This window comes from Schistocerca cancellata, chromosome 2, assembly GCF_023864275.1.
Source record: "Schistocerca cancellata isolate TAMUIC-IGC-003103 chromosome 2, iqSchCanc2.1, whole genome shotgun sequence".
Lineage (NCBI taxonomy): Eukaryota > Metazoa > Arthropoda > Insecta > Orthoptera > Acrididae > Schistocerca > Schistocerca cancellata.
In genome coordinates, this window is record NC_064627.1 from 814,260,327 (window position 1) to 814,271,276 (window position 10,950).

The window sequence follows — 10,950 nt, forward strand, 5'->3', positions numbered from 1 at the left end:
CCCTTTCCCTTGATCATCAAACATTAACATGATTCGGCTGTCGCGCAGGGTGGAATTATTGGCGAAGACAAAATGACTCGTTTTAAAGCTGTAATCCTTTTCTCTCGTTGGAGCTTCGCAATATTTTACGTGTGACGGTAATTCGTTAAACTTTTCAGCATTGGAGGTAAAATGGACACGAATTAGACGCAACGAGACAAGTGAGCCATACCTTACGAACTGTAAATGGATATAGACTCGTAGAAGTAAATTATCGTGTTTTCTTTTCGGGTGCGACAACGAAGAAGATTAGGTCACGAATTTAATAATTCGCGAAGTGATGTTATAGGAAGCCTGAACATTTCATTGTGCAGTTAGTGGACTTCGTAATAAAAAGGTGGTGCTGGAAGCTTATGTGTGTTATATTTTAACTTAACTTCGTAACCGAGTGCTAGTAGGCTATACGGATAAGAGAAAGGCTTCTCCTTTCCACAAGCTTCTTATCAACATCCGTTAAGACTTTTATCCGTAACCGCGGAGATTACAATTTTGTATACCATTTTAAAACATGTTGTAGGCCAGAGCTCTAACGGTGGGTTTCAGACTGGCCTGAATTTTCCTGTGCTCAAGTCGAGTACGGTAATTTACACTCCATAGACCATGGAGTTGGAGATGGATCTTGACGAAATTTTCATGTAACACATTTGGGCACATTCATGATATGTTCTGTAAGCTATAACTTTCCATGATAAATGGTTCAAATGGCTCTGAGCACTACAGGACTTAACATTTGAGGTCATCAGTCCCCTAGAACTTAAAACTACTTAAACCTAGCTAACCTAAGGACATCACACACATCCATGCCCGAGGCAGGATTCGAACCTGCGAGCGTAGTGGTTACGCAGTTCGAGACTGAAGCACCTAGAACCGCTCGGCCACTGCGGCCGGCCCGTGATAAATACTGAAACGGATTTTGTGAAATTTTTTGAGGGACATAGCCGCGACAATGCAAAGCTGGATGAAGTCATGTTGCAACTTATCGTCACATATTGCAGCCGGCCGGTGTGGCCGAGCTGTTCAAGGCGCTTCAGTCTGGAACCGCGCTACCGCTACGGTCGCAGATTCGAATCCTGCTTCGGGCATGAATGTGTGTGATGTCCTTAGGTTAGTTAGGTTTAAGTAGTTCTAAGTTCTAGGGGACTAATGACCTCAGATGTTCAGTCCCGTAGTGCTCAGAGCCATTTGAACCATATTGCATATGCTGCTGTTTCTGGTTTCCATTAAAACGAATAAATCTTCGCCTGTTACTAATGATTTCCCTGGAGGGGGACACTAAATGAGTCTCTTATATTTATTTTAATAATAATCGTTTAGTTCATTTATTAGATGTACTGGTAGGAACATTTTTATGCAAGATGGCGCACCTCCGCACATTTCACAGCCTGTGAAGTGGCTGCTGCAGAGGCATTTTAGAAATGCTACAATTATCGATCGTCTTTTCTCTACAGCCTAGCCGTTAAGACGAACTGATCTTAATCCGTGTGACTTCTGGCTGGTCGTTCGAAAATGAAACTTCTTCTGGACACTAAAATTAAAAACGTTAAATGCAATGATTTGTGCTAACATTTAATTAGAAAGTAAACAGGAAAGAAATATCGTGGCAGGGCGTAACAACATAACTGTATGTTGACAATGAGAAGTGTAACTGTAATGAAATATTATTTTGTCAATTTTGCTAAATATTTCTTCTAAGAACTGTAGATAAACGAGCTACGGACTTGACTTGTAGTCCCGTACCGTGGTTTTTTTGCGCTTATCAGCGTATAACTGCCACACAAACATTGTCAACTGCGAGAAAGAAGGTCTTGGCTATGTGGAGTAATCTGACACGTTACTGGGACGAGAGAAAAGTGTTACGATCGTTTCACAGCACTTACTGCAAACGTGACATCATTTTGAGGTCACGTGCAATATCGACGACCGCTTGATCGGCTATCGACATTCTGACAAGGTAGAATATGAATGTTATTGCTCCTCATTTCACTCGCTGCAATTTACGTTGTCCTCTTAGGTTCCTCCCTAACCACACTGTCGGAAATTGCTTAATATTTATTTCTTTCTTCGTTCTCAAATCATACTGAATATAAATGACATCGAATATTGCAGAACATACTTTTATTACATTTGTAAAAACGTCCCAGAATGTGTTAACAACCATAAGTTGAAAAAACATTTACAGGTGGAGGATGCGGAACCACACCTTTCGACCCCAGAAACCTCGACGTTATCCGCTACACTAACACTTAAAAAAGATCGCAAGTTGTGTCTTCTGTCTTGGTTATCGTCATCTCTCATGAAGGCTTATATAGTTGATGTGTTATTAAGTGACATATGATGACAGTCGTGAAGTGTTTGTGGCAAACCTTCATTGTTCCGTTACCTTGAAACGGCATAAAGTACGATACAAGCGTGTTTCCTACTTAATTTGTTAATTATTGACAATAACAACTCTTCTGTCTTGGTTATCGTCATCTCTCATGAAGGCTTATATAGTTGATGTGTTATTAAGTGACATATGATGACAGTGGTGAAGTGTTTGTGGTAAACTTTCATTGTTCCGTTACCTTGAAACGGCATAAAATACGATACAAGCGTGTTTCCTACTTAATTTGTTAATTATTGACAATAACAACTCACTCCTGAGAGAACACTCTTATATGAGGACATAAACCGTCGATAAATTATTATGTGAGACTTAAGTGTAGCAATAATTATAATAAATCATTCAAGAATGACCTATTTGTATAAATATACGATACGCGTGCATGAAGTCTTGTGAAAGGTCCGTATCGAACGCTAATGAAAGTCGATAGCCGATCATGTGTTCGTCGATTTCGCACATGACGTCAAAATGGCGTCACGTTTGCCGAAAGTAGTGTGAAGCGAGCTTTGCCCGAGAACAAGAGGTGTAATGGAGATTGTAACTTGCGGAAGTTTTCATGTTGTTGAAGAATCGTGATTGTGATTTTTTTTTAAAGATACAAGTTTATTTAAGCGCTAAAGCGTATAAAAGCCAGCTTGAATGTAATTAAATGTTAGTAAAGGCTACAAGAAGATTAAATAAATAAAAGTTAGTGAACAGGTGAGCTATTTTTCATTCGCAACGAATTTTACTGGAATGTGTAAGTGTTCTCATGTACGCACATAAAACAGTCGTCTCCCTTGATGAATGAGTGTTGGTTCGAGCCTGCGCACGATTCAGATCCATCTTAATAGATGACCTTCCATGGGAACTGTTTTAATTTTATCAGTAACTCACCCCCAGTCTGAGGCTAGCGACATCAGCGGCAGAAGAGAGCTGCAACTTTCCAGCACAGTTTTCTTTCAGATTGCAGCGACTGTGGAAATCAAATACTGTGGAAATACTTTCAAACCTAGCTAGGTAAACTCAGTCCCAGTGAAGGATACTTAGGCATTCAAGAGGCTACACAGACATGGTAGAATTACACATTTCATATTGTAGAAATATTTAAAACTTTATTCATTTGTGAGTAGTAAGTAAATACACAAACTTTAAAAGTGTAAACTGTAGAAAGGACTCTAATTTCGGGGAAATTTTGTGTGTAATATGAAACGTATATAGTGTTTAATCTGTGTTGTGTTCTTTTGTTGCATGCTTTGCAGTTGAGCTGGGTATCATCGCGAGAGCTGAGCAGACTGATCCATCACAGATGAATTTACTGAGTATATGCAATCACAGTTAATGTTCGTCTACTGTAGTTCGCCTGTACCAGTTTTATGAATGAGATCTCCTCATATTAAAAAGCAGAACACTGTTTGTTTCACAGTAGTGCATGCAGTAATTAGTGACATAGTGCACTGTAATGTCATATATTAAAGTGCATAGACACCTGCACGTATTGTTGAGTTTGGGTGATCATAAAATGGAGCATTAACATTCAATAGTGAATTCTGGTTATGGCCAGAATCCGTTCACAATACAGCAAAATGCAGCGTGAACAGGTAGCAAATGTTCAGTTCATTTCTGAAGGTTCTTCGGGAGCAGAGGCAATAGCTTCCCCGCAGGGAGTCATGGATCCGTTAGCAAACATCTTAACGAAGTTAAAAGATTTAGCCACGACTGGTACTCATGTTTCTGCAAAAGTAGCTGATATAGAAACTAAGCAACCTGAAATGAACACTAAGGTAGAGAACGTTGTAACTGAGCAAGATTTAAAGTCGATTACTGCTCCCGTTTCAGATACAAGTAGAACATGAGAACAAATGTCGAATGAAATAACGCAGAACAATTTCCGAGCGAGCTGACAGAGGTTTCACAGCATATTAAGGACATGAGCAAGCGTCAGGGTGCTGTGGAATCTGCGGTAGGTCGGTTAAAAACGACTATTAATAGTATGTCATCAGGATATGAGGGAGACATTTCTGAGAAATTTAACGAACATAGGAAGCATTTTTCGAATAAACTCGAAGAATAGGCTCGAGTGGAAGAAGGTGAAGTTTCTGCTTACATACAACAAAGCATACAGAAAGCTGTTTCTAACCCATCGACCGAGAACGTTCCTTCCGCTGAAGTATGTAAGACTGTGTTACAGTAAGTTAAGGAGCAGATTGGCTCAGACTTCGTTGGGTGGGGAAAAAAATAAATACGTCAGTCGACATGTTTTCTAGAAAAATGGAAGAGGTCCGAGGGGCAATACAGAATCCGAAACCAGAGATGCATGGCGAACATATATCACAAACCCCGAGCCCTGTACCAGCTCAAAGCAACCTGCAGGGTTATTAGACATTTTGTGCTAACAGTTATGATGCTGCCAGCAGTGTGCTTTCACCTACTAATTTATACAGGGTGTTACAAAAAGGTACGGCCAAACTTTCAGGAAGCATTCCTCACACACAAATATAGAAAAGATGTTATGTGGACATGTGTCCGGAAACGCTTAATTTCCATGTTAGAGGTCATTTTAGTTTCGTTAGTATGTACTGTACTTCCTCGATTCTGATGATCAAATTGTAAATTTTCACAATCAACATGTGTGGGCTGACGAGAATCCGCACGCAATTGTGCAATCACGTCATCAACACAGATTTTCTGTGAACGTTTGGGCAGGAATTGTTGGTGATGTCTTGATTGGACCCCATGTTCTTCCACCTACGCTCAATGGAGCACGTTATCATGATTTCATACGGGATACTCTACCTGTGCTGCTAGAACATGTGCCTTTACAAGTACGACACAACATGTGGTTTATGCAAGATGGAGCTCCTGCACATTTCAGTCGAAGTGTTCGTGCGCTTCTCAACAACAGATTTGGTGACCGATGGATTGGTAGAGGCGGACCAATTCCATGGCCTCCACGCTCTCCTGACCTCAACCCTCTTGACTTTCATTTATGGGGGCATTTGAAAGCTCTTGTCTACTCAACCCCGGTACCAAACGTAGAGACTTTGTGCTCGTATTGTGGACGGCTGTGATACAATACGCCATTCTCCAGGGCTGCATCAGCGCATCAGGGATTCCATGCGACGGAGGGTGGATGCATGTATCCTCGCTAACGGAGGACATTTTGAACATTTCCTGTAACAAAGTCTTTGAAGCCACGCTGATACGTTCTGTTGCTGTGTGTTTCCATTCCATGATTAATGTGATTTGAAGAAAAGTAATAAAATGAGCTCTAACATGGAAAGTAAGCGTTTCCGGACACATGTCCACATAACATATTTTCTTTCTTTGTGTGTGAGGAATGTTTCCTGAAAGTTTGGCCGTACCTTTTTGTAACACCCTATATACAACGGCGCTGATGGAAAGAAGCTGTTAAAGCATAGGCAATTTCAGCCTTTTTCAGCAGGGAAGAAGACTGTTAATCCCATCCTATTTATTACAGTATTTAGTGGAGTTTACCCTGAGCATGGACAGAGACGCAAAAGATCAGATATGTCGCGGATATTTTCAAGGGATTCAGCGCATTGGGCTACAGATATGATGGATCAGTATCTGCCGTGTGAGGAATCTGAACGTGTCTTCCTCGCAAAATACTGGCTACGTGAGATACAGAAACACTTGGAAAAACAAGTTTTTAATCCTGAAGTGTTTCCTCATAAGAATGACAATTTGCGGAGATGCTTTAAGAAGTGTATGAACAAAGGCCGTTATTGTGATGAACCCATTTCACACAAAGACTTATTACGCATATTGAAGCTAAAGTTACTAGTTGAAACACGTGATAAGCTGATTCGTGCGAGCGAGGATAACGTGGATTTGATCCAAGAGAATATAAAGTTCAGACAGGGACAAGGAAACGAGTTTATGCCAAATCCAAACCAATATAATGAACATACATACATTCACAACCAAATGCCGTATCACGTAGCTAACAGCATGAACCAGTCACTTAATACGTAATACAGGAATAATATAAATCATGGTCTTCATAAACAGAACGGCAATGGTTCAGGTTTGAGCAGAGCAAACAAAATATACCAGATCAGAGACATAATCCTATGTATAGTAACCATCCGAGCCAAAATCAGAACCAACGGTGGTATCAAACAAACCACTCGGGTCCTCAACAACAACAACAAGCAAATCAGGACTGGCAGGAGCAACCACTGATTATTACAGAAGTAAATGGTGAACGTGCAATCCAACAAGGGCTAAGCTCGATCATATCGTGCACCAGAGGAGTCGTCAAAGAGTCTTACAGCGGCTACATCCAGAACATGGAGCTCTTCAGGCATAATGATGGAGTAGAACTGAAAGAGGAACTCTATGTTGAAACAAATAAATGTGATGAGGACTATGCAGTGGTAACGAGTTCAGCAGTAAAAGCAAATAAATTAAAAGTTTTTCTTTGAATCAGATTTTGTATAATTTTGTTTGTTTTGAATTAATTTACGAGGGCCGTTCAGAAAGTAACCTCCGGTTGATTTAAAAAAATACACCAAGTTAAGTAAAAATATTTTAATATATACATCTTACAACTACATCTTTGCACTATTTTTCTACATAGTCTCCATAGCGATTGAGGCACTTATCGTATCTCTTCACAAGCTTTGAAATTCCTTCTGCATAAAAATCACCCGCTTGTGCCTGGAGCCAGCCTATGACCGCATCTTTGAGCTCTTCGTTGTCATCAAACCGCTGTGACCCGAGCCATTTCTTCAAATGCATGAAGAGGTGATAATCACTTGGCGCCAGGTCTGGGCTGTAAGGTGGATGGTTGATAACGTCCCACTTGAAGGACTCAAGAAGGGCCGTTGTTCTGCGAGCAGAGTGAGGACGGGCGTTATCGTGCAAAAAAACGATACCGGAAGTCAGCATACCACAGCGTTTGTTCTGTATAGCCCGTCGTAACTTTTTCATTGTTTCACAGTACACGTCTTGATTAATGGTCGTACCACGTTCCATGAATTCAACCAACAACACCCCTTTGGCATCCCAAAACACCGTTGCCATCAGTTTTCTGGCAGAAAAATCTTGCGAGGCTTTTCTTGGTTTGGTAGGCGAATTTGAATGTGCCCACATCTTTGATTGTTCTTTTGTCTCAGGGTTCACGTACTTAATCCAGGTTTCGTCACCGGTCACGATTCTGTTTAACAATGGTTCTCCTTCGTCCTCATAACGTGACAGAAAGTCTAATGCAGAGGCCATTCTTTGAGTTTTGTGGTGGTCGGTAAGAATTTTGGGCACCCATCGTGCACAGAACTTACGGTAACCCAATCTTGCTGTCACTATCTCGTACAAGAGAGTCTTAGAAATCTGTGGAAAACCAGTAGACAACTCCGACATTGAGAAACGTCGATTTTCACGAACTTTTGCATCAACTGTCTGAACGAGTTCGTCAGTCACCAATGATGGTCTACCACTCCTCTCTTCATCATGAACGTTTTCTCGTCCACTTTTAAATAAACGTACCCATTCACGGACAACTCCTTCACTCATAACTCTTGGTCCGTACACGGCACAAAGCTCACGATGAATAGCTACTGCAGAATATCCTTTGGCTGTAAAAAACCTTATGACAGCACGCACTTCACATTTGGCGGGGTTTTCTATTGCAGCACACATTTCAAACTGCCACAAAAAGTAAACTAGCGCAGGTACGACGTTCACTCGACCACGGCTTGATGCCGACTGACCTGTTGAGTGCGTGAACGCACAGATGGCGTCGCTACTCCCCCCACAACCCGCACTGTGACCGATCGGAGGTTACTTTCTGAACCGCCCTCGTATGTACTGAAGGACTTCTTGTTACTGTTGTTTTCGACACTTGTGCGTCGGTAAACACGATCTCTTTTAAAGATTGTCTCAAAGAAAGGAATTGGCTAATTTACATGTAACCAGATGTAGGATAGTTGGAGCTGGTGCAAATGGTGAAGATACAAACGATGCTTACACTTAAACTAGGATATGTAGTGATTCATTGCACCTTGATAGTAATTAATAAACTGATGGTCGGTTGTATCATAGGATGGGAAGGTATACGCGAGAATGACGGAAGGATCGATTTCTCTACTGGAAAGTTTATAATTCAATTAGATGGTGCCGCAACTAGACCTGCTGAGAAAAGAGAGTAAGCATGAGTGATAGTGCAGAAGGGCACACATAAAATTATTTATTGATTGTTTATTGACTGGCCGGCCGAAGTGGCCGAGCGGTTCTAGGCGCTACAGTCTGGAACCGTGCGACCGCTACGGTCGCAGGTTCGAATCCTGCCTCGGGCCTGGGTGTGTGTGATGTCCTTAGGTTAGTTAGGTTTAAGTAGTTCTAAGTTCTAGGGGACTGATGACCTCAGAAGTTAAGTCCCATAGTGCTCAGAGCCATTTGAACAACTTTTTTTTTGTTTACTGACTGTAAGACTGTAGGTCACGCTTCATCCACAGTTCATTGAATACTATGAGTATTCAAAGTTAGGCATTACATGCATTGAGAATGGCTAATTTCTAGCTGAAATCTAGATCTGCCAATAAAATTTAAAAAGGACGACTGATAGCTGAAATCTATTATTTACAAGTCAATATAACAGTCGCTGAGAGCAACATCCTTCTGAATGGAAGGTAACCTGATGGTTTGTTTATCTGCTTGACGATGTAATATGTCTTGAAGAGATTTCGATAAGGTTTTGTATTCTAAGGGTAGTTATTGACATCTGTTTGTCCCCTTATATATGAAGTCGTTGAACTAATGTAATCTTGCAGTTTTCTGGAATTGTTTCAGCATTCCACACTTTTTGCAGATTTGCTTTTATAATTCTGACATTCAGATCTCTAATGGCTTTTAGAATTTCTGCTGTGAGGCCATTTTCACCTGGTTTGTTGTTGTGTTTTAATTGTTCGATACAATTTTTAATCATACCGATGCTTCGTAGTTTTGAGATTTCATTTGGAATATTATTATGGAATCCTAACTTCTGGGTCGTTTGTTCACAGTTCATTATACTACCAGTAATTTAGTGCAATACCCAGACTTAAAGTTCTTGAATATTATGGAATAGTGTCTTGTATTATACTTTTTAAAGTATTCCTCTATACTTTCAAGTTGCTCCATTTCAAAGCACCCTTTCTGTGCCCTAATAATTTTATCTGCTCCCTTCTTCTCAAATTGATAGATTTTCCAATTACGGAAAGTTTTTATGCGATACCAGTAGTTCCAAGCTTTCTTTTTTTGCCCATGGGTTTCTCCACATTCATTGTTCCACCATCTGTGCTTCATTTGCTTCTTTCTGGAGCTATTTCAACTGCAAAATGTTTCATTGTTTCTGTAAAGTTGTTGGCATCAACATTAACTTCCTTCAGTATCTTTTGAATATCGCATTACTTTTTTCTTCGATGCTTCATATTTAATTCTCTTAGTCCTACTAACTGGTGTCATAATATTATGATTCGGAACAGGTCTCACTTGTATCTCAGTTGGGCAGTAGTCTGAATCAACATCCAACCCTCTCTTTAATGTACCTGATTTCTTGAAAACAATACCTGGAGATTAAGACGTTGCCAGTAGGAAATTTGCCTAAGCTGGGGTATCTAAGTAATCATGTTTTTGAAGTATGTTGTCACGATTGTAATTTGCAACAGCTTGCATATTTCTACTGTTGTTGTTGTTGTGGTCTTCAGTCCTGAGACTGGTTTGATGCAGCTCTCCATGCTACTCTATCCTGTGCAAGCTGCTTCATCTCCCAGTACGTACTGCAGCCTACATCCTTCTGAATCTGCTTAGTGTGTTCATCTCTTGGTCTCCCTCTACGATTTTTACCCTCCACGCTGCCCTCCAGTACTAAATTGGTGATCCCTTGATGCCTCAGAATATGTCGTACCAACCGATTCCTTCTTCTAGTCAAGCTGTGCCACAAACTCCACTTCTCCCCAATTCTATTCAATACCTCCTCATTAGTTATGTGATCTACCCATCTAATCTTCAGCATTCTTCTGTAGCACCAAATTTCGAAAGCTTCTATTCTCTTCTTGTCTAAACTATTTATCGTCCACATTTCACTTCCATACATGGCTACACTCCATACAAATACTTTCAGAAACGACTTCCTGACACTTAAATCAATACCCGATGTTAGCAAATTTCTCTTCTTCAGAAACGCTTTCCTTGCCATTGCCAGTCTACATTTTATATCCTCTCTACTTCGACCATCATCAGTTTTTTTGCTCCCCAAATAGCAAAACTCCTTTACTACTTTAAGTGTCTCATATCCTAATCTAATTCCCTCAGCATCACCCGACTTAATTCGACTACATTTCATTATCCTCGCTTTGCTTTTGTTGATGTTCATCTTATATCCTCCTTTCAAGACACTGTCCATTGCGTTCAACTCCTCTTCCAAGTCCTTTGCTGTCTCTGACAGAATTACAATGTCATCGGCGAACCTCAAAGTTTTATTTTCTTCTCCATGTATTTTAATACCGACTCCGAACTTTTCTTTGGTTTCCTTTACTGCTTGCTCA

General features: G+C 40.5%; 1 pseudogene; it reads left to right on the forward strand.

The window, feature by feature from the left end:
- Positions 1-1,244: 1,244 nt before the first annotated feature.
- On the forward strand, positions 1,245-1,356 carry LOC126163324 (U5 spliceosomal RNA; annotated as a pseudogene).
- The last annotated feature ends 9,594 nt before the right edge of the window (positions 1,357-10,950 follow it).